The sequence below is a fragment of the Staurois parvus genome, unplaced genomic scaffold, assembly GCF_062004578.1.
Source record: "Staurois parvus isolate SC_StPar_1 unplaced genomic scaffold, SC_StPar_1.0 ptg000327l, whole genome shotgun sequence".
NCBI classification, from domain to species: Eukaryota; Metazoa; Chordata; class Amphibia; order Anura; family Ranidae; genus Staurois; species Staurois parvus.
In genome coordinates this window covers 2,394,268-2,419,422 of record NW_028318123.1, presented here as the reverse complement: position 1 = coordinate 2,419,422, position 25,155 = coordinate 2,394,268, and the positions used below count along the sequence as shown (strand labels likewise).

General features: G+C 42.7%; 1 protein-coding gene and 1 pseudogene across 1 annotated transcript in view; both read right to left on the bottom strand.

Annotated features, from left to right (window-relative positions):
• Positions 1–25,155, bottom strand: part of PRKX (protein kinase cAMP-dependent X-linked catalytic subunit) — a 194,997-nt gene that overhangs the window by 151,519 nt on the left and 18,323 nt on the right. The window lies entirely within an intron of this gene.
• On the bottom strand, positions 23,351–23,466 carry LOC149457296 (U2 spliceosomal RNA; annotated as a pseudogene).

The following is a 25,155-nucleotide window of genomic DNA, read 5'->3' as shown; positions in this document are numbered from 1 at the left end:
TGTAAAGCGCTGCGTAAATTGACGGCGCTATATAAGTACCTGAAATAAATAATAAATAAGAATGAAGAAAGAAAAAATAAATAAAATGAGACTTGGAAAGTCCAGGTTTGTTGCCAACCATTTATCAATAAAATATGTTGAGGTCAAATGAAATGGTTGTTGTCAAATCAAAGGGTACTAAAATCAGAGACTGCACAATCAAATTCTGAGCTACTATGGTCTCCTTTACACCCTCAGAATCCCGATAGTCCCCTTGAACCAGTAGGCCTCGGGCAAACATCCTTCTTTATTCAAAATTCTCTGTACCCTGAAATATTTAAAAAGTAAAAAAGGCATTAATACTTACTTTCTGTGACTGTCAAAGAAACAACTATTAAACATGCCTGAAATCCTATAGTGGGAAGAAACACAGGTCTTGAAGCTCCTATGCCCTCCAGACTGGGAAAATCAAGAAAGCAACTATGAGGGAAAAACAAAGATAGCAGTGTGCAATGACCTGGCGTATTACCAAAGTAACAAGTTTATTGAAACAAAGAATAAAATGAACAAAACCCAAGAAGGGTATGAACATGTCAGAGCCCAAGAAGTTTAATGCATAACAAAACCCAAGCCAAATATGCAGCTGGACTAAGGGGAGTCGTATTTGCATGATGTTCCAATTTAGGGGAGCTTACGGTAAGCCTTGCTAGGATCTAACAAGTTAAATTATTTAGCAGCAAAAATGAAATTAATCAACAAGTTTAAGTGCCTGCAACAAATTCTAACCATTTAAAATATGTAATGCTGTTACAAAAAAGGTAGATCTGGACTACAGGGATGGTCCTATGGCTACAAATAAAGATAACAATGGGTATAGCCAATTACTACAGGTACTTATATAGCGCTCTCAATTTACACAATATTGTACAGTCACATCAGTCCCTAATCCTCAAGGTGCATACAGTCTAAAGTCCCTAAATTACATTCATACATACACATACTAGGGCTAATTTAGACAGGATCCAATTAGCCTTCCAGCATGTCTTTGGAGTGTGGAAGGAAACCGGAGTACCCAGAGGAACCCCACACAGGCACAGGGAGAACATGCAAACTCCAGACAGGTGGTGCCATAGATATGGTGTGTAACTCCTCTTGCACCTTCTTAAAGAATCAACTTGGTGGACAAAGTGGTAACTATGTGTTTGAAAACATCAATGTGCAAGCTGGAATTCTCCTTTAACAAGTGTGATGCCAACTCCCCTAAAAGCCCAATTGTTTACCAGTTTCGCTAAATCTAAGGCATAGTTTATAGTGACCCCATTCAGCTTGCAAAGAAAATAGAAAACATGTCCTCAGGAGACACTGGGTCAGATCAGCACATAACAGACAAATAATAAGTAATGGATCATAACCATGGCTTTTAAAATGAATTATTGATGTTCTTTAAAAAACTTTCAAGAAAACTCTTAAGTAAAAGTAATGTATCACAAGATGGGTGAAATAGGACATTAGGACTCAGTTTGGCAAAACAAAAGCATATGACTTATCACACTTGGTTCCCCAAATGTGTGCAAATCCAAGCCTCTGTTCCCAGTAAACTCTGACTCCAATGGAAGGTTGACAGGTTTTGGATGCATCGTTCAATGAAGTCTATGGATTGCGAACCACTAATTTATATAGGGAAACAGTGTTTAACTGCAAAGATTCTGAGGAAGGTCACAAAGCGAAGTTCTCTGGAAAACTGTGTTGCAAGATTATTAGTTTACAAATTTGCTTAGCACAGGGAGGGGAGGTCTCATTCAATACCCTGAACTAGAGGTTAAAGCTAGCCATAGATGTATTGAAATTTGTTCAGCAGGAACTGGCCGAATTTCGGTCCATCTATGGGCAGGCTGCTTGTACTGAAGTTGATCTATTGAATGACTTCAGTACAACCAGCCTGTCAAGAATTTTTTTGCATGAATATTGCTGTTGGCTTTAGCCGCCAGCAGTGATCACTATTATGATGGCAGGGAAATTTTCTGCTGTCAGAATACAATAGAGCAGCAGGAGGGACTCCCCCAACTAAATGTGCTGACGAGGGAACTGCTAAACACTACACCACCAATGAAACTTTTTGCTATGAACTCTTAGAAAATATACCTCTTCACAACAGTCATATTTACCGTGTCAATGTGCATCATCCACCCAGAGTATCAATGAGTACCTGTCTGGAAACTAATACAGCTAATGCTCATTCTGGTGCAGTTAATGCCAACTTCTGCGCATTCCCGTGCAACTAATGCTCGTGCACATGTACCAGCACAGACAAGCTCGGGCTAGTATCCAGCGTGCTCTAACACACTGCAACATCTGTGTGCGCCAGTACGTATTGACACGCACTTCCATACGCAATTGGCACCAAGTTGTATTGGCACGCACTTCCATGCGCAATTGGCACCAAGTTGCTTATTTAAAAAGGAGACCCTGGTGTGGTCAAATCGCTGGATGTTCTTCAGCTTCCCTGTGATCTGCGTTCCTGCTTTTGCTGACTTATCTTCCGTTGCTAACCTGGTTCTGTGAATTTTGGATATCAATCTTGGCCTGCCTCTCCCTACTTCCCGGGTACTGACCTTGGCCTGCTACTAGACCTGGTTCTACCTGCTTCCCTGGTACTGTCATCAGTCAGTTTCCTAATCATGCTGCTGCGCAACCGTGATCCTGACTTACATTGACTATGTCCTTCACTGTGGTAGCCACCTGCTATCAAGCTACCGAAAGCCATGCCTCTTTGAACCTTGTACCCCTGTCACAACATGCAGGGGTGTTCGGATCAGAACCACAAGGGAAGCCTTCAACAAAAGGTATGAAACAGTATCATAGGACACATCTTCTAATGTGTATGGCAAAATATGCAGAACCTTTCCCTGTGCTCATCTGAAAACAGTACATATGTGAATGTCTGAACCTCTGCAAAAAAACTTCTCTTAGTGTTCTTAGCCAGGGTAGTCTTAATAGCATCACGGACCCCTGGGCAAAGTAATGCACCGGGGCCCCTAAATAGTTGATAGAATTAAACACCTACTTTTATTAAAATCTGTTTTCAACAATAAGAAAACATGCCATAAATCAGACTAATCAACACAAAAAGGCACAGTACAGGGAAGAGGCAGAAGGGCACAGCACGGGGGGGTGGATCAGAAGGACACAGTACAGATTCTGGGACATGGCCATTCCAGGACAGCTTAGTTAAAAGCATGACTGTCCCAGTAAAGTATAGCAAGTATGTTGTATTTCAAAATTATCGTGGAGCCCCAATGCACCTGGGCACTGCCCAGGGGCGCCCATTAAGGCAGCCCTGTTCTTGTCTATAGGAAATAGAGACCTGTCCTACATACGAAAGTATACATTTTTGTTAAAGTGCCATATTATCATCATCATTTATTAAGTTTATGTATGTTTGTAATTTGTGCATATCCAAAAGGGAATGAATGACAAAACATTTCTAGATCCAGTTACCAAAGTGACATTCGGGATATGAGAGTAGAGCAGCTTCACAAGGGTCAAGCATTGATCATCTTAATTATAAAATGTAAATAGGGTTGTCAGGTAATCTTTTTGGTCTTTTGACCTCTTCACAACAGCATTGGTGACTAATTAAGAGATGACTCAAACACTGTTCCATTTAAATAGTTTGCCCGAAAAAGATGAGCTTGACCCTGTCCCCACCTACTTCACAAGCTTCTCTTTATTGGTTCTTTCGGTGGGGAGGGTTGGGACCAAGTTAGTCCATTACATATAGTATTAACAATCTAAAGCTCGAATGAGTTTAACATGCATTTCATAGCGAAAAGTCCTGATTATGTTAACACACAAACAAAAAGGTATTCTGTCCATCAGGGCAAAGCAAAAGGTTTGCTTGATACCCCACTCAACTGTTCCCAATACTTGCTTTCTCCTTGCTCCCCCATTGTTCCAATCACCCACAAGAGCCTCAAGTTCCAGAATTGAACTTCAATAGGGTGAAGGACCTGCCCCCAAATGACAACGATCAGGCCTGACACCTGGTGCAGCACCATGGGAGGAAGGAAAGAGAGAGGCGTGTTCCTCAATGGAAAGACTATCAGATATTTCAATGTGGCTTTTGCTGGCCACATCAGTGGGAGAAGATAAGTATCAGCAGTGAAGATGGCAGGTAATCAACTATGTTCATCAGGTCGGTTTTAAAGGTTAACTGTAATTTTAAAGTTAGGCTGGTTATTATGCAAAAGGATCTAGCATGATATAGAACCCTTCCCTGTTTGAGTACGCTGCCTATCCCTTGTGTCAGTATTAATGGCACCAGGGGCAGTAAACACTAGGTTGACCCAATGCAGGCAAGCTTTCTGCTGAAGATAGTATGCATTTTTTACAGTTTAGCAGAGAAATTAAATGTAATATATTGCAACTTGATAGTCCTCAGATGTTGTAGCTGCACTAGCTTTTTTTCAACTTTATCTTTGATCTTCCCAGTAGCACACTTCCCGTCTTAGGATGGCAATACCTGCTTATTTACTCTACTGTATCGATGGAGGAGAAGTAGGGTCATCCGAGGGCAGGAAAAATGTTAGGACTACAAAAAAAACATTCCTCTCCTCCTATTTGAAGCAAAGGGGAGGTGTTATGTAGTCCATAAAGCTGAACTAGGAACAATGCTAATTAATAACAGTACACCAGACAGCACAGGGAATTACCAGTTTACAAGATTCCTGACAGTTTTTTTGGGGGGGGGGGTTTTGCAGTTGTCGAACAGATAAATAAAAAAATGCTTTCAGCGGTATATTTAAAGGATAAGTTCACCTTTTGATCAAAAATAATAAGTGCACATTTTTTTGCAGGTAAAAAAAAAAAATGTGCATTTATTATTTGTGTTGCAGTAGCCTGTAAACCATTGCACCAATGAACAGCAGATCGCTGGGGCCAAGCAGGTCTCCTGCAGATCTGCCAGTATATCTGCTTGCCCATACGGAATGGCAGAAATCAGGCAGCGGCTGCAGCATTGGGAACATGTTACATGTTCCACCCTAAAAACAGGTGGAACATGTAACATGTTCCCAAAGGTGAACTTATCCATTAATGCTATAGAGGTGCTATGGTCTCCAGTAGAACTGGGTATGTTGGTTGGCTGGGCCTCTCATCGGATGTTGTGCTTTCTACCACCAGCCCCTATGTTACTACTGGGCACAGTAGTGATGTAGGACCTGGCAGGAAGAGCCCCTGTGCAAAGGGTATCCAACACACCCAGAGGTACACTTTATTGCCAAAAGTATTGCGATGCCTGTCTGTACACACATGAACTTCAATGGCATCCCAGTCTTAGTCCGCAGGGTTCAATATTGAGTTGGCCCACCCTTTGCAGCTGTAACAGCTTCAACTCTTCTGGGAAGGCTGTCAAGAAGGTTTAGGTGTGTCTATGGGAATGTTTAACCATTCCTCCAGAAGCGCATTTGTTAGGTCAGGCACTGATGTCAGACGAGAAGGCCTGGCTTGCAGTCTCCACTCTAATTCATCCCAAAGGTGTTCTGTCAGGTTGAGGTCAGGACTCTGGGCAGGCCAGTCAGGTTCCTCCACCCCAAACTCGCTCATCCACACCTTTATAGACCTTGCTATGTGCACTGGTGTGCAGTTATGTTGGAACAGGAAGGGACCATCCCCAAACTGTTCCCACAAAGTTGGGAACATGAAATTGTCCAAAATGTCTTGGTATGCTGATGTCTTAAGCGTTCCCTTCACTGGAACTAAAAGGGCCAAGTTCAACCCCAACCTCTGAGAGACAACCCCACACCATAATTCCCCCTCCACCAAACTTTACACTTTGCACAATGCAGTCAGGCAAGTACCGTGCTCCTGGCAACTACCAAACCCAGACACGTCCATCAGATTGCCAGGCAGAGAAGCATAATTCATCACTCCAGAGAATACGTCTGCACTGCTATAGAGTCCAGTAATGGTGTGCTTTACACCACTGCATCAGAATGCTTTGCATTGCACTTGGTGATGTAAGGCTTGGATGTAGCTGTTTAGCTATGAAGCTCTCTATGCGCTGTTGTGCTAATCTGAAGGCCACACAAAGTTTGGAGATCTTTAGCAATTGACTCTGCAGACAGTTGGCAACTTCAGCGCACTGTGCACTTCAGCATGCGGTGACCCCACTTTGTCATTTTACATGGCCTTTACATGGAGTTGCTGTTCCCATTCGCTTCCACTTTGTTATAATACCACTAACAGTTGACTGTGGAATATTGAGTAGAAGGGAAATTTCATGGACAGACTTATTGCACAGATGGCAACCTATCTCGATACCACGCTTGAACTGAGCTCCTGAGAGCGACCCATTCTTTCCCAAATGTTTGTAGAAGCAGTCTGTATGCCTAGGTACTTGATTTTATACACCTGTTGCCATGGAGCTGATTGGAACACCTGAATCCAATGATTTGGAGGTGTGACCCAATACGTTTGGCAGTATCAACAGGGAACTTAGGAAAGAAGTAAAAAAAAAAAAAACCACACACCTTTACAACCACTTTAATAGAATAGAAGGAAAAAAAATCAGCAAGAAAATAAATAGTTGAAGAAAGCAGGAGACTTATGCAGGCCATAGATGGGGAGAAAAACGGCAGATTTTCGGCCGATTAACGAACTATCGGTCGGTCTAAAAAACTTACCTGACCACCAATTATTACGAAAATCGGCCGATTAATGAGTAACCTATAACGGGAAATGATGTCATTTTGTGGCCTTTGTTATCCTTTTTCGGAAAACGATCGTTCGTTTTTGACCATCAATGAGGATAAAGTCGGGCGTTTTTCGAAAATTTTCCAACATCACCGATAATCTGAAAGTCCAAAATACACGAAAAACGGCCGACAAAATCGTCCACTAACGATAAGATAATCGGCCGGTTTTATTTTCGGACGAAAAATCGGCCGTTTTTCTCCCCATCTATGGCCTGCATAAAGCCTGGCACACACAATGAGATTATCGGACAAATAATCTGTTTCTTTTTTGCATGCTAGTTTCCATATCGACTTATTGCACAGGTGGCAACCTGTTGCAGTACCACGTTTGAATTCGCAGAACTCCTGATAGTCACCCATTCTTTCATAAATGTTGTTTTCTAGAAGCAGTCTGCATGCCTAAGTGCTTGATTTTATACACCTGTGACCATGGGGTGATTGGAACACCTGAATCCAATGATTTGGAGGGGTGTTCCAATACGCTTGGCAATATAGTGTACATCGCAAGTGAAGATTCCGTCAGAGCATGACGCTCATGGACAAAGCAAGCACTCACCACCTTTCTAGAGAGGAGAGTATTAGGGCTGGGTTCACACCATTGCACATAGCTTAGTATGCCCATTATAACAAACTTGCAATGTGCATTGAAGTATGATGGTGTACTGCACTGCCATTGTTCTTAATAGCACCAGAACACACAACGGATATGCATTGCAGCACACCACAGTGCATGGCAGCACACTACCGTTTATTGTGGCGCGCTACATTTTATGCCTTAATTCAGCGCATGTTAACATGGGGCAAAACGCATGTGCATTGAGGCACTGCAACACTGTGAACCCAGTCCAAGAATAATAATCTCCAAAAGAATGTGATTTATTAAGTCAATTCCCCAAAAAATAAAAAGACCTTATATGCAGACATCTGACTTTTTAGATGGACAGGCGGATTGTACCAAAAGTCAATCCATCAATCGACTTGGGTACAGCCAGCATGTCGGATTTCTAGCACACAATTACTGCCAGAGGCCACTAGCAATAAACATTGTGTTCTCCCAGCAGGGATGGCTCCCCTGCTGGGAGAACACAAAAGCTCTCCAGGAGAGATTCCCTCATCAACACTGACTGTATTGATTGAAGAAAAAAGCGATTTTCTTTCCTGCAACCTCAGAAAATAGCAACATCTATGGCCTGCCTAAGACTGGCTTATTTGAATCCCACTTAACAGTGCAGCATTTATTGATCTTTCACATGTAAGAATGATCTGTTGTTTACAGAGAGACCGTCAATTTACCCATTCATGTGGATAGCCCTCCTGAGCAAGTTATATTCACCAATCCGATCCTGAAGGGGCAAAGCTGCAGTGTCTCTTTAAATACTTAAGGATGTTGTACATGCTTCTCCAAAACCAATCCAGATGAATCACTTGCAGGTCAAGTTCTTACAGAAATGCATCTCCAAACATATTGCTGCCTGAGAGATGCCGCAAAGTTAATTAGTATAATTTAGACATACTAACACTCTTTTGGTCATTGCAGACTGTTGGGTAGGATTCACTGACTTTAAACACTGAAATTTCTGCAGATGAAAAGCATTTTTACATTATCAAAAACGGGCATCACTTAGAATAAAAAAGGGACACTTGGGCAGGGGTGGACTGACAACACATGGGGCCCCCGGGCAAAAGGGGATCATGGGGCCCCTGTGTCCTTGCCCAAATTCAAAAAAGCCTATGAAAAAAGGTACCAGGGGCATCTCATGGGGGCCCCCTACTGACTCGAGGGCCCGAGTTTCCAAATGGTCAGTCTGCCCCTGCACTTGGGTACTTTGGCTGAATGTACCAGAAATAAAAAAAAATATTCAACACTTTTCCTTTCTTTAGAAATTATGAACTTTTCAGCCATTTAACAATGTGTCAAGTTTTTACTTGCACTCTCTGCAAGCATGAATGCCTTCCACTTAACTGTGGTCTGGAGTACTGACCTGCGCCATGACTCACCCCAATTTCGAGTAAAGCAATGTTCTATTGGGAAACTGATGATGTGTGTGTTATAATATATGTATGGGAGGAAGAGTTGTTAATGGGCAACCGGTTTGCACTGATTAGATAGTAACCCCTGCAGGAGACCTATGACTTAAGTCCCAGCTGAGATCATTAACAGAGCTGTACCTGGTACTTTAATATTTCTCTTGTTCAATACTACATTCTCTTTAATTACTTTTAATGCAGTTATATAAAAAAAACAAAAACATTATTATATATATTTAATATAAGCCCTAACTAAGATGCCTCCTTCTGCCTCCTTCGGTTTCCTTTTAGCATCTTTGTCACCCCTTATATGAGGGTCTGAGGAATACTCCAGTACCCAAAGAGTTCCTCTTCCCAACAGTTACCAAATGTTTTATCACACAAATAATGCTTGCAAAGTGACACTATGGTTAGAGACTGCCAGCAATCACACAAAGGAGAAACCACTGAACAAAATTGGCAAGCGTGTTGCAGAGTTAGAGGAGTCCTGCATGAACCACCTGAAAGTGGTTTGAGTTTTGACAGCAGTTGTAAGACCAACCACATGGGTAATGGAAAAATAGATTATGCAGGTATTCTCAGTGCCTTCATCTACCCTGAAAAGTGCTGAGGACCATGAAGAGAGCCCATAAAGAGAAATATCTAACCTCTATGAACACAAAGACACATGCCAAGGCAAGGTAACAAGTAAAACACAAAAACTAAAGCAGACTATACATTAGAAGAATTTTTGTTATCTGAACTTTTCTTTTGATTTTCTAACAGTTAGTGGCATTCATTGTTGACCAAAGGGACAAAAAAATTCTAAGGATCGGAAATGCTCAAATGAGAATTTTTTGTATGAATATTTGTACAAAATTCTACTAATGTATGGCTGGCTTTACCAAGATATTCAGGCATAAAACTGGGGGGGGTCACAGAGGATACAGATCTAAATGCAATTTACACAAATATATGAAGAAGTAGATTTTTTTTCACCACATCAGGTGACTGAAAATCTGTACACAAATTATTTTAATAACAGTATGCTTGCGTGAACTGAGACAGACTGTTGAATAATTAGGCCAGGTGCCGGAATAAATAAATTGCACACTCTACTGTAGTTTATGCAAACTGGCAAATGCACAAACAGAATTGTGACTCACCTGCAAACTATACAAAAGTGCCATAATAAAAAAGTTGTAAAAAAATTCTTATGGACACAGTAACACTTGGTTTATAATATTACAACATTGTGATCATAACAGAAAACTGGAAGTACTACAAAGATCACCATGACAGCTCATAGAAATAGACGCTTTCCCAGCTTAATTGCCAACACACACACACACACACATCCCCATGACATATGGAATAACATTGCTTCCTATGGTGCCTGTTCACATACGTATGTCCGGTGCACTAGCAGTGCGGATTCATTGCGGTTTGGAAAAAAAAGTCGTGTGCGATTTCTGAGTAGTGCGGTCCGGTTCAGGTGTGGATTACAGGCTATTGACTTCTATAGGAACCGTTTTTAAAACACATATGTCTGAACAGGATAACATCCTGACCTAATTCTGTCCTGAACCTGATGCAAACCTGACATGAACTGCTGAACTACTGAACCGGAGCTTCAATTCGCACAAGTGTGAATCAGCTCTAAAAGGATAAAGCAGCATTAAAATGCCTTTTGCTCTGAAGGAAGAGACCTTGACAAGAAATAAAGGCCGGCCATTGACTGTTCAAATCTCGTCTGGTTTCTGATGAACCATGTATGAGCAGGCTGAATGTACCAAGTTGTTTGATCGATCAACTTGGGTACAACCAGCCTGCCGGATTTACTTGCAATTATTGCTAGCAGTTGCTAATGCCACTAGCGGTATTCAATGTTCCTGCCAGGAGAAGACAAGAGCTCGGCAGGCAGGATTCCTGTCAGCACGGTTTGTGTTGATAGGAGAATCATGCAAAATTTATTTCCTGCAACGCATGGTTGCAGTACAGAAATTTGCACCACTTATGGTCTGCCTAAGACTAGCTTTACACACTTTGTGGATCGCTGCTTAGCATGGATGGAAGTATCTCGCCTACCAACTGTTGTATCCAAACAGCCATCACATGCTCGACTGCTTGAAGACCTGAAAAGTGACAGTATCTGATAGGATGTAGTCATTGTCTGGACAATAATTTTCCACCTGGTTCAGTTTTTGTTTAGCCAAGTGGTGCAAAAAGGGACACTCATGGCTCAAATTTCACCAAATTCAGCAGGAATTGGCCAACATTTGAGCCATGTATGGCTGCTAGCTTAAAGCAATGTTCTAACAGTCTCTTAAGGAGCACATGTGTCTGCAAAAGTTTAACAGACTTGGTAATCCTAGGAGTCCGCAATAATTACTACAATTCAGGGCTAATATACCACATGCACAGAAAACGAGCTTCTCCATAGCAGTTTCAAAGGTGGCCGTTAATGGTCCAAGATTTCAAAGTGACATGATCAATTCAATCATTTCTTAAAATAATCAGACCATATAAGGGTTACTAGGCAACATACTGGAACATCTCTGGGCGATATTTCAGCTATCAAATTGGGGACAATCTCTCAAGGGCTCCTGCTGTGTTTTGTAACACCTTCAAGTCAAAAACTATATCAGGCTAGTACAATTTGCAATGTAAAACAGCAAAAACAGATTTTACCTTCCATCATTCATAATAAGATATCTAAAACGTTCATTCTCTAGTCTACGCAAATGTGACAAGAGTCAACGCTGCAGGCACCGCCTTCTAATTCAGACCCAACTACAACCAAAACATTTTTTATAGTATTGGACATATTAAAAAAAACTGATACAATCCACACCAACTGTTTCTATTGCCGTTTCCCTTTTGGAAAGATGTAGGCCTCTGTCACACAAAGTGTCCAATTAGGTCTGCCTGTCAGTTTTTCAGGAGGACCAGACCCGACCCTCCATTCACCCCTATGGATAGGCAGGTGAAAACGGACCTGCCTACCTTCCAATCCACAAAAGAAAAATCCATTTACTCCCGGCCAACCATAGAGCAGGGCTGGCTGTGTCTACTGTCCAAAAAAACTGAGTGGACAATGATCTGTCATCCGCCCGCTCTTGTCTGATCAGCAGGGGATCAGTGGACAGATCCACTGCTGAGCAAAATGGAGTCTGCCCTGTATGAAAGGGGCCTTCCTCTTGAATCTTAAACAAAAAAAAATAAAAAATGTATAGGAAATGAGGAAAAAATCTCCAACAGGACCAAAGCAAACAAAAAACAAAAAAAAAAGATCTTTAATGAAATTGCCAGAAATTGAAAACTGTTCAAAGTAGAAAAAAAAAAGTGCTAACTCAATATAACCTACACAATTGAAAAAGCTATCAGCTAACATATTTGCAGGAGCATAGCCCTTCCTAGACACTAATCTGAAGCATGTGGTTTTCACTGCTATGCTTACCTTCTCCTTGCTAAATTGTTGACTTACAAAAACTCACGTGTATTAATCAAACATATGCTATCGCCCAGAATGCAAAATAAACGTGTTTTGTTCCCTATATAGAAAACCTCACTAGGTAGCAGAGCATAGGAGACTTGATATAAGTGCCAGGGGCGGACTGACAACTCCTGGGGCCCCTGGGCAATAGGGGATCAAGGGGCCCCTGTGTCCCTGCCCAAACTCAAAAAAGCCTATGAAAAAGGTACCAGAGGCATCTCATGAGGCCCCCTACTGACCCCGGGCCCTCGGGCAGTTTTCATATGGTCAGTCCGCCCCTGATAAGTGCCAACCTTACCAATGAAACAAAATAAATGGAACACAGGTGATTGCCTTCATGTCGTTATAGGTTACCCGTTTCCAGCTCTTTTAAAGCAAGAATCACATTTCAAATAAAATGTACATCTTTAGCTAAACATGAGAGAGAAAACATTGCTCCGGGTCTGCCAGCCACACACTGCCACTGCCAGGTTCTGGTCCAGCTCATAGCGGATGATGAAGGGAAAAGGAAATCTGGACAACCACACTACTTTAGAAATCACATTCAGAAAATCACCAAACAGGGTAACAGCATCAAGGAATTAGGAGCAGGAACAGGGTGACCCTCTAACATGTTTCACGCTACACCATCGCTTACTCATAGCAGTTTCTTAACTGTAAGTACTGGTGTCTCAAGCCTTTTCCCAGCCTGACTGCAAGGAAACATCAGCTAGAGTAGCTTCAAGTCCTCTGCTGAAGATCACATGTTCCAAAAAAAAAAAAAAAAATTCAAAAAGCCTTTGAAAAACAAAAGAAAAATACATAATAATTATCAAATAAATACTTGAATAACTATGTGAGGCTGCCATAGTGTGGGCTATTAGGAGGAGGTACATCACAGCCTATTTCACACCCCTCCAGCCTGTGTCTATATAGTTAGCATGTGCTTAGAATCACAGGGAGGTGATACCACCTTTAATCAGCATGCAATATCCAGCTGACATAGTGTAGAGATAAGAAAAGGGAGGAAATGAACAGCTTAGATAGAAACTGAAACTGGAGCATGCTCAACAGATGTGGCAATGGCTAGTGTACACAATCTCGGGCTGCAGCAGGGGGACACAGACAAGGAGGGAGGAACAGTGAACTGAGGGATAAACCAAGTTTATTGAAAAATACAGAAAACGAATCCCATAGCGAGTAAGTATGAACAGTGTGTAATACAGCATGAACTGACATCTTTTAATGATGTGGGTTGACACTTTAATATAAAAAGGCATGCCCTTACCCATAGCAGCTAGATTTCATTAAACCCCAAGTGCAGGCAAAAAATAAGAAAAAAAAAAAAATTTCCCATGCAGTGGGGCTGTGCCCACACTGCACGGGTCAACTGCTCATTTTGTCTAGGGGTGAGGTGAAAATTGATACTCACCTAAATCATTGTTCCACCGGAAAACAGTGCTCCCCACAGTCCAGCGGTGGACTATTCTGGTCTATGGAACCTGCTCTGGGATTGATGATTTCAGGAACTGTCCACAATTCAAGACCATCTGGAGTTCAGAAATTCTGGACTAGTTTTTTGCTGAGAAGATCGGAGTATTATAGAAACAAATCTCCTCTATCCTCTCCCCTAGATAAGCAGTTATCCCATGCAGTTTGGGCACAGCTGCACTGCATAGGAAAAGGGAGAAGGGCTTTAATATAAATTTATCAGGAAGACAAGGGGTCATTTCTAATGGATATAGCATATTATTCTTTGACTTACTAAAGACACTCAATCAGGGTCTAGTGGGAGATCTCCTATAATTAAGAAAATAATGCATTTTTTTTATATGACTCCCATTAATAAATGGGTTGAGTTAACCATAAAAAAAACAAATGGTGAGGATTAATAGAACACAGGCATGGAGAACCATGATCTTTCCACCTGCACTCATGACAGCTGTAGCCATCAGCTGCCATCATTCCGTAAATGGGCCCACTTCATGTTGTTCTTGTTTGGCTGCCCTTACTGACACACCATGTGTCCTTGAGAGAAAAGAATGGCCATAGATCTTTTTTGTTATTATCCATTACAAAGCAATTCACAGAATATGCCTTATAATCACCATCTGATCAAGACAGCTCCTTTTTTTTGTAGTGAAGACCCCAGCCCTTTGTTAATCAATCACAGGCTCCATGCTTTGTCAGATCCTTCTTTTGTCAAATCCAGGATTAAAGCTGGAGAACCAAGCTGTTCCCTTTGGCTTTCAGCAGGATAATAAATCTCAGAGATTTACTGCGCGGTCAGAGTGTGCAATTTTATGATTGGCTAGTTCAATCTTTAAGAGAAGACATGATGTTAAAAGCCTGGGAATCTTCCATATATCCCATACCCAGAGTATTCTATAGCGACTCTTGCAAGTGACGGTTAGAAATATATGCACCCACATGCAGGGATTTAAAGCAAACCACAAAGAACCCAACATCATTTCTTTTATCCAGTAAGTCCATTTTTTTCTGGCTGTGGCAACATCATGATTTCTTGAGGTGTCAGAGTGGGCATGAGCCACATACCCCTCAGCACTAGGCTGTTTTTGGGGAGGACTCCAGTTGTCTTTGAACCCCTTCCTCCTAAATACTAATGGTCTTGTCACACCTTGGAGGTCCATTGCGGCACATTGTGCAAAGGCCACCTACTCATTTGAATGAGTGCCAATTCACCACAATGTCAGATATGCATTCCCAAATCAACCAAGGGGATGCCAGAAGTTTATATGGTGAATTCAAGAGGAGTATTTTTTTTATTAGAGCATATATTGAGTATAAACTCAAAAACAAATATATTGCAACATATCAGTAACTTAGATGTGGTGGCTGTATTATTTTTTTGTCCAGGCATTTTTCTCTTTATCTTTACCTGGTAATCCTTCAAATAACACAGCTCCTGTCCCTTCGTGTCTACACTTATTTCTCCATTGTATTTATGAAGGGAGATATCGTTGTCATGCAGGTTGGACTTCAATCATGTTTGCCTCTGTACATCCCTATTACATGTCCTTACAGTTTACAGGAAGTGACAGACACTATTTTTGACAAGATCAACATGTATTTTCAGTACATACTGGAAAAATGAAAACGAATGCAGCCACCACATCGAAGGACCAGTGATGGGTGCTGGCAACAGGACAGAGCGCCGCTGGCCTCTGCCTAGCAACTACAGTCATCACCTGGATACCCCAGAGATGCTGGGCAGTCGGCCAAGATCTCCAACAGCATGATGGACTTGGCCCAGCCACCCGGTCTTCTCTCCAGCAGTTGAGAAGACTTCAGGGAGAAGGACCAGCCTGTACTTCTCCCCAGCGGCGGGTATGTTCTATGAGAGAGGCAGAGGTTGGCAGGGTGAGTAATTCTTTGTGTGGGACATTTTGCTTGGGGAACTGTGTGGGTGCTGGCATTGGGGAACTGGCAGTATAGACTAACTTCGGAGTCAACCCGCCTGGGGTTTCCTCCTGCGTTAGTCTCCTGCCGAAAGGGGAGATATGTGACGGGAGTCACTTTGGGTGGGGGGCCCATGGAACACAGCTCCCCATATACCTATTATGTGCAAGTCACCCTGTGCCTGTTAGGGGTACAGGGTGATCTGTCCTAATATTGGGGTGGGGGTTTGTAGATTGTTTAATGCCATGTGGTTGCATCCCATTGTTCTATTGTGTGTCTTGCTTGGGAGCAAACTATTATGGGATGTATGTGTTTATGTGTATTAGCTTAGTGGGGGGTGTCTCCAGCAGCCTTCCCTCCTTATGGGACTGTCTGCTGTTGAGAAATTTGAATACCTGTGTGTCTCTTGTTGCAAAGTCTAAATTGCCCCACCCTGTGTCATTATGCAGGGAGGGGGGGATTGTCCCCTGAGTGTATAAAAAGCCAGTTCAAGTTTCAAATACAGAGTTCCATGTTCAGACAGACTGGTGTCATCTAATCTTGTTTGGTCGGCTGTGGTGTCTGTGGAAGGTGTTTGGACGGGGAAGCAGTATTATAACAGAGGTACCCAAGCGTAGACTGGGTTGGTTCTGTTACACAAACCTTTTACTAAACTGTATACCTGCCCCTTGTTGCGCCATTCCCTCATCTCTGTGCTTCACTCCCCTCCCTCCAGTTGGTAATCTGTGGTACAATTTAAAAAAAAATAATCTTTAGGCCTTATGTACACTTGCTACTTGCTAAACTTTCCTAAATGCTTCTCTTAGCAGAAGAGCAGCAGAAAAAATTGCTCCTAAAGCCAAAAAAAAAAAAAAAAAGAAGAGGACATGTTTTTTTCAACATACACTATATTGCCAAAAATATTGGGATTCCCCTTCAAATCATTGGATTCAGGTGTTCCAATCATCTCCATGGCCACAGGCAGGGCTGTGGATAAAGGGGTACCACCAGGGGGACCCAAGCAGCTGGATGAATGTGGGCAAGGAGGGTGATCGGCACAGTGGGGAGGGGAGACAATTACTGCAAATGTATGGTGCACAGAGAGGTAGGGAGGGGGGGGGGGGTGAAATTACTGGAACCGATGCCCTGTATGACTCTCTTTGCAGCAGCTGAAAACTGGCTTTTTCTCCTCTCCCTCAGGCTAAGTTCACACCTAAGCAGTTTGCGTTTGATCCGTTTCTGCATTGCGTTGCGTTTTTGCCACATTTTTGAAGCATTTTGTGGTTTTTTTCTTCTGGTTGCTAGGCAGATTTAAAAATCGCAAAACGCATAAAAAATGCAGCAAAAACGCATTACATGCTTTTCTGCAGTGTTTTCATTAAAGTCTATAGAACCAAAAGCACAACTTTTTGCGTTCAAAAAAGTCCCCGACCCTTTCCAAAAACAAGTCCTATAAGAAATCATGATAAATGGACTGTACTGCGTTTCTGTAAAACGCTGCAGAAAATGCTTAGATGTGAACCTAGGGTCACACTGGTTTTCAGCTGCTGCAGAGAGAACCATACAGGGGATCAGTTCCAGTAATTTCACCCCACTGCACCATACATTTCCCCCTGCTGCCCAGGCCCCCCGTGTGTCCCCACCCCCTCAATGCTGCCAGCTTCCCTCCTCTCCTTACCACCAGCAGCTGCAAGCATACAATAGGATCTTTCAGGATGGAGTGGGACATACGTCACATTTACCAGCCCCTTCCTTTCCTATATGATCACAACGAGTGATTGGTACCAATCACTCACTGTGCTCACTCACAACTGAAGCATAATGAACTGTGTTTTTTTGGGATGGGAGGGGAACCTGTCAGGTTGGCTGTATGGGGCCCCATGGTTTCTAAAAGAAGCCCTGGCCACAGGTGTACAAAATCAAGCACCTATACATGCAGACTGCTTCTACAAGCATTTGTGAAAGAATGGGTCACTCTCAGGAGCTCAGTGATTTCAAGCATGGTACCGTGATAGGTTGCCACCTGTGCAATAAGTCAATCTGTGAAATTTCCTTGCTACTAACACCCCAGTCACACCGGGTGCGACTTGCCACGCCATGTGAGTTGCAATTCTCATGGCAAGTCACATCCTATCCTCAAGTTTGCAATTAAAGTGGCCATGTGGTGCAATTCTGACTTGGTTGGAGCCACACCGATTTCTAAAGTAGTGTATGCACTACTCCAGATGCGACTTGCATAGACATCTAGATAGAGGTCTCTCAAGTCGCACCTCAAGTTGGAATAACATCCTACTTTGGAATTGTGCGACTTTGCTGAAAGTCGCACAAGTTCAAAGTTGGATCGGTGTGACGGGGGGGGGGGCAAATATTCCACGATCAACTGTTAGTGGTATTATAACAAAGTGGAAGCAACTGGGAACAACAGCAACTCAGCCACAAAATGGAAGGCCACATAAAATGATAGATCGGGGTCAGTGCATGCTGAAGTGTGCAGAAGTCAACAACTGTCTGCAGAGTCAATAGCTAAAGATCTCCAAACTTTGTGTGGCCTTCAGATTGGCACAACAGTGCATAGAGGGCTTCATGGAATGGGTTTCCATGGCTGAGCAGCTGCATCCAAGCCTTACATCACCAAGAGCAATGCAAAGCGTCGGATGCTGTGGTGTAAATGAGTAATGAATCACGCTTCTCTGTCTGGCAATCTGATGGACATGTCTGGGTTTGGCGGTTGCCAGAACAGTATTTGCCTGACTGCATTACGCAAAGTGTAAAGTTTCATGGAAGGGGGATTATGGTGTGGGGTTGTTTCAGGGGTTGGGCTTGACCCCTTAGTTCCACTGAAGGGAACTTTTAAGATATCAGCACAAGACATGTTGGACAATTTCATGCTCCCAACTTTGTGGGAACATTTTGGGGATGGCCCCTTCCTGTTCCAACATGACTGCACACTAGTGCACAAAGCAACGTCCAAAAAGACATGGATGAGTGAGTTTGGGGTAGAGGAACTTGACTGGCCTGCACAGAGTCCAGACCTCAACCCGAGAGAACACCTCTGGGATGAATTAGAGCGGAGACTAAGAGCCAGGTCTTCTTGTCCGACATCAGTGCCTGACCTCACAAATTCGCTTCTGGAAGAATTATCAAACAGTTTCATAGACACACTCCTAAACCTTGTCGACAGCCTTCCAAGAAGAGTTGAAGATGTTACAGCTGCAAAGGATGGGCCAACTCAATATTGAACCCTATCGACTAAGACTGAGATGCCATTAAAGTTCATGTGCAGGCATCCCAATACTTTTGGCAATATAGTGTATGCGTGTTGTTGTATGGCACATGCGTGAGATAAGGAGCATGACATTAATTCCCCCCCCCCCCTAAATTTTTTAAGATCCCACAACAATTTATAAATAAACTCTCCCTGGAAAGCACTGATGATATACTGTAGGCTTCCCAGGGTGCATCTCTGGGGCCCTGGCCAAGTCACCAGTGCCTTCCAGGAAAACCAGTGGGGGGGAAGGGGACAAAAAAAAAAAAAAAACACAACAAGGAGAAGTTTACAACCCAATTATTCGTTGCTGCTAGGACTTCAGGAGGATTAGGAGCTGAATCTTCCACATCTTTGGGGAATAAAGGGATAAAGGTCCTCTTTAATCTAATTGTGCATGAATTAAAAAAAACAATTAATGTAGTTTTCATAGAAATAGCATATGTAAGCAAAGCTGTCATCCTATTAGCCCCTGAAATCTCCCACACATCTGCAGTCAGACTGGTAAAGGGAGGAAATGCACTCTGAGCCAATCAGAACTTGAGCTGCTGTTTCGCTGTCCAATTGTAGACTGAATCAGACTATCATTTTACTGTAAACAAACAAAACCAGAGCTCAAATCTTTATGCAGACTAGGATAACTGTCATTTGTTGAGGTGCAGCCCTTAGAAGAACGGGGAATCTTGATACTGGTAAACAAAAGCAAAACAGGGCGCACTCTCTTCATGCATTACCATGGTGAATCACAAATTTATTGAAAAGCATATACCATGCATACTCACAAACCAAAGGGGGATAAAAACAGAGAAGAGTCCGTAATGACAGTCAGAGATCTGAATAAGGGAGTATGTCTCCTGAAGAGCGTTAGCCTCCATCACCAAGGGTCTACCGTCACTTTAGACTGTCATTACAGACTCTTCTTCTCTGTCTTTATCCCCCTTTGGTTTGTGAGTATGCATGTATATGCTTTTAAATAAATTTGTGTTTCACCACAGTCATGCACAAAGAGAGTGCACCCTGTTTTGCTTTTGTTCAACAGTATCATTTTACTGTAGTGCAGTCTGCAGGAAGTTCCAAGACCTTGTTGTGTTGCATTGCAGATGTTTGTAACCAGTGTATGTGAGATCAATGCGCTATATTATATATTATTATTTTTTTTATTACACACAGACACCTAGGAAAGAAGCAAAAAAAAAAAAAAAAAAAGTAAAACAAAACCTTCAGCCTTTACAACCACTTTCATAGAATAGAGAAGAAAGAAAAGCCTGGTATTGTATAGTAATTTTAGCTGAAAACTGTACTGATTACAAAATCGGACTATCTGGTATCGTATGAGAAATATTTTTGTGCATGTCCCATTGGATAATCTTGCACGACATGTCCTGATCAGCTCTCAAAAGCGGTGTACGATCAGAAGATCAGATGATCGCTTCAAAAATTGTATTTTTTGTACAATTTTCTGATAGTGTGTACCAGGCTTTAGGGTTTAATTAAGGGTTAATAAGGGGGTTAAACAGAGGAACATTTTATTTAGAAACAAAACTTTTTTTTTTTTTTGTCAGGCTGCTTAAACTAACATCATCCGCAGACCCAGGGGCGGACTAACAACTCATGGGGCCCCCGGGCAATAGGGGATCATGGGGCCCCTGTGTCCTCGCCCACACTCAAAAAAGCCTATGAAAAAGCCAATGAAAAGGTACCAGGGTCATCTCATGGGGCCCCCTACTGACCCCGGGCCCTCGGGCAGTGCCCGAGTGCTCAAATGGTCAGTCCGCCCTTGCGCAGACCTATGTTCATCCCTTTGATCTGCAGATGAATGAACAGAAAGATACAAATGTAACATTACGTAACTTTGTATCTTTGTATAATCACAGTCTGGAGCAGTGTTGTTTATAAATACTGATTCAGACTGATTTTTGACAGCTACAGTTGCCAACTTCTTTGAATATTGTAACGCTGGATATGAATAAAAACACATTTGAAAATAAATCCACGCTGAGTCATTTTACAATAATCAAATACTAAGCAGCCACTTGTGCAACTATGATACCAGTCATAGCCATAAAACCAAAAAAAGCAACACTAATATAAATCATATAGTCATCAAATGTAATAATGTGCATATAAACAAAGTGTGAATGTAAAAAATAAAGTGCATATAGAGTCCATATAATCATGCTTCCTAGGAAATAAAGTGCATACAAACACAATTCATCAAAAATGTGAACTCAGTCCATCCATATGTCAACGTGCTCCAAAAAGCGTTGTCCACTTCACAATGTGTGTGAGAGATCGTTCCATAAAGTATATTGTGATTCAGGAAAGATCAAAATCCATCACCAAGTCTACCCCGCTGTCAGACGCCTCTTACTAGATAAGATGGACCATTAAATAATAAAAATGGTCAAATTCGCCTATTATATTCCACCCACGGATTCCACTGACCCAGCAAGAAGCTCTCCACAGCAGGATGCCATTACCAGCGGGAAATAAAAAGATACACTTCTATGGTAAAGTATTTATAAAAAGACTTCACACCATTTATTTAAGCTTCCAAAAGGATTTTCATACAACATTAAAGTGTTGCTAAACCCAGGACCCTGTATTCACTATATCTGGTCTCCCACAGTACACACAACATGGAAATGCAATTATTTTAGTGTATACACTGCTCAAAAAAAAAAAAATAATGAAAGGAACACTTTGAAAACACATCAGATCTCATGGGGGAAAAGTATCATGCTGGACATCTATACTGATATGTACTTGTTAATTTGTTAGAAAATGTAAGGATGCCCATTGTTTGATGGAAATGAAAAATGATCAACCTACAGAGGACTGAATTCAAAGACACCCCAAAAATCAAAGTGAAAAAATGATGCAACAGGCTAGTCCATTTTGCTGAAATTTCATTGCAGCGACTCAAAATGGTACTCAGTAGTTTGTATGGCCCCACATGCTTGTATGCGTGCTTAACAATATCAGGGCATGCTCCTAATGAGACAACAGATAGTGTTCTGAGGTATTTCCTCCCAGATCTGGACCAGGGCATCACTGAGCTCCTGGACTGTCCGAGGTGCAACCTGGTGGTGTCGGATGGACATGATATCCCAGAGGAGGAACCCAGGACCCACTGCACCAGTGTAGGATCCGGCAATAGGTCCAAGGATTTTACCCTGATACCTAATGGCAGTCAGGGTGCCATTGTCTAGCCTTTCGAGGTCTGTGAGTCCCTCCATGGATATGCCTCCCCAGACCATCACTGACCCACCACCAAAACAGTCATGCTGAACGATGTTACAGGCAGCATAACATTCTCCACGGCTTCTCCAGACCCCTTCACGTCTGTCACATGTGCTCAGGGTGAACCTGCTCTCATCTGTGAAAAGCACAGGGTGTCAGTGGTGGACCTGCCAATTCTGGTGTTCAATGGCCAATCGAGCTCTATGGTGCTGGGCAGTGAGCACAGGGCCCACTAGAGGACGTCGGGCCCTCAGGCCACCCTCATGAAGTCTGTTTCTGATTGTTTGGTCAGAGACATTCACACCAGTGGCCTGCTGGAGGTCATTTTGTAGGGCTCTGGCAGTGCTCATCCTGTTCCTCCTTGCACAAAGGAGCAGATTTTTTTTTTATTTTTTAAGTCCGCAAACGTGCAAACTACAACGAAAAACCCGTAAGTGATCACAAAAAAAGTGCAAGTGCAAACACCACACAAAAAAGTGCACTTAGGGGTGTGCTTGTCCTACCCCCGAAGGGGTTGAACCGTTGCCCTGATCCCCCGGGGCACGAAGCTCCTGACAGGGACAAGGTTCCCATTTGGTCCTCCTGGCCAAAAGGCCTGGTGGACCACCGTTCCTTATGCCCAGCCGAAGCCGGACATCCAGTACTAGGTCAGGGGGTTCTCCCGGAGAGAAAACCCCCTAGGGATCAGGGGAGGAAGGAACCAAAAGGCCACACATCCTCCCCCTAGACTTCAGGGTAGGCCCGAGGACCCACACCCTCCATCCGTGAAAACACACACATAAGCGAAAGAAAAAAGTGACAAACGTGGGAGGTGAATAAATTAAATAAATAAAAAATAAAAAAGTGGTACCGTGCCAAATTGTGCACAGACCAGGCCCTGAGGCCCGTAGCAAAAATTGCCCTGGACTTAGCCAAAAGGCCTGGTCCTTAGGGCGCTGTGCAAAAAGAGTGAAAAACAGTGACCATGTGCCATCTTCACACTGTGGGGTCCCACACCCAGGTGTTACTAGTGGCACCCCTGAGAGCGTCTTCCTCAGGGGGCACTGAGTTTGCGGACTTTCTGCCTTCCCAGCCTCTGGCCAGACCGAGGTAGATCCGTCCAAATCAGGAGGTACTGGGTCTTTCCAGCTTTCCCAGAGGAATTACTCCCAAGGCCCCAGAACGAATCATGGCGCTCCCTGGTTTCTGTCCCTCCGGTACTAGCCTTCCGGACCCCCATCATAGCAGTGAGGGTACTATACAACAGCCATCCCTGCAAAGCTAGAATGGCCGGGAGCACCCCCACTGGACACTGATAAGAACAGATACTACACTTGATCTTAGCCAAAAGGCCGAGAAGCGATAAAGCACAAAGGAGCAGATACCAGTTCTGCTGATGGGTTAATTACCTTTTATGGCCCTGTCCAGGTCTCCTAGAGTAACTGCCTGTCTCCTGGAATCTCCTCCATTTGCTTGAGGAGAGCTGGGAGACACAGCAAACCTGGCAATGGCACGTATTGATGTGCCACCCTGGAGGAGTTGGACTGCCTGTGCAACCTCTGTAGAGTCCAGTTAGCGCCTCATGTTACCAGTAGTGACACTGACCCTAGCCAAATGAAAAACTAGTGAAAAACAGTCAGAAAAGATGAGTAGGAAAAAAATGGCAGTGGCCTCCACCTGAAAAACCAATCCTGTTCTGGGGATCATCTCATTGTTGCCCATCTAGTGCACCTGTTGTTAATTTCATTAACACCAAAAAAAGCTGAAACTGATTACCAACCCTCCTTCCCCCCTACTTAAATGACCAGATCAATATCCCAGGAGTTTAATTGACTTGATGCTATACTCTGATTAATAAGTGTTCCTTTAATTTGTATGAGCAGTGTATACACTGCTAAATACCTTTTCTCATTAGCAGTTAGAGCAGTCTTGTGACTTCTATCAGTGGCCAGCAGAGCACTAGTTAAAGCTTGTAGGAGGAGTTTTCTTTTCCACTCTAGGAGGATGCAGAACCCCTGACCTCAGTTTGGAAAGTGCTGATCGGCCCTGTGCTGATCACATGCACTCCCCTAAGAAAAAAAAAACCCACTAGCAATACACACAAAACTGAGCATGTGCAGAGTGTCTCCACATGATCTGCTTTATCAGGAAGTAAGAGGGGGGTACTGGAAGAAGGGGAGGATCAGAGAAGTCAGGATCAAACAGTATTTTTACACCATGCAGAGGATTAACCCCTTAGGTTCCACAGGGAGTATATCATGCATGCTTTACTGCATATACAGACTGATTTTACTGTTGTGGGTTTAGTAACACTTTAAACCTCGCAGCATACGAGGTAAACAAATAACAAAAAAATAAAAGCAACAAAAGATAAAATAGCAGGCTGATTGCTCACAATGTGATTATTGGCCTAAAGCGTGATAACGTCATGTACAGGCCATTCTCGATGAGTTTCGCCAATACAATGTTTTTGGGGGACAGGTTGAATTGTGTTTGTACGCACTTTATTTCCTAGGACCCATGATTAGAAGGACTCTATATGCACTTTATTTTTCACTTTCCCACTTTGTTTATTATTATACAGTATTTATATAGCGCCAACAGTTTGCTCAGCGCTGTACATTACAATAGGAGACAGTACAGTAACAATACACGAGGGGTTCAAGGGCCCTGCTTCTTGGAGCTTACAATCTAGGATTACACTTGATGATCATATGATTTATATAAGCGCTGATTTTTTGCTTTTATGAATAATCATAGCTGACAATTACATTACATTAGGAGGGCAAGTACAAGAAATGGGCAGAGAGACTGGACATGCTACACATGCACTGTGAATGATGATGATGCCCAAAGTCTGCAACTATTGTAGGTAAAATGGAAGTATAGTCAAATGCTAACTAAACTTAAAACTACTCCCACCCCCAATCCTATCTACCCTGTAAGGGTCCATGCACACTAGTATTTTTTTTTAGCTCAAAAAACACTGGATAAAAAAAACGCTGGTAATAGTGATTCTAAGTAGCGTTTTAGGAAAGTTAGGGCTCGTTCAC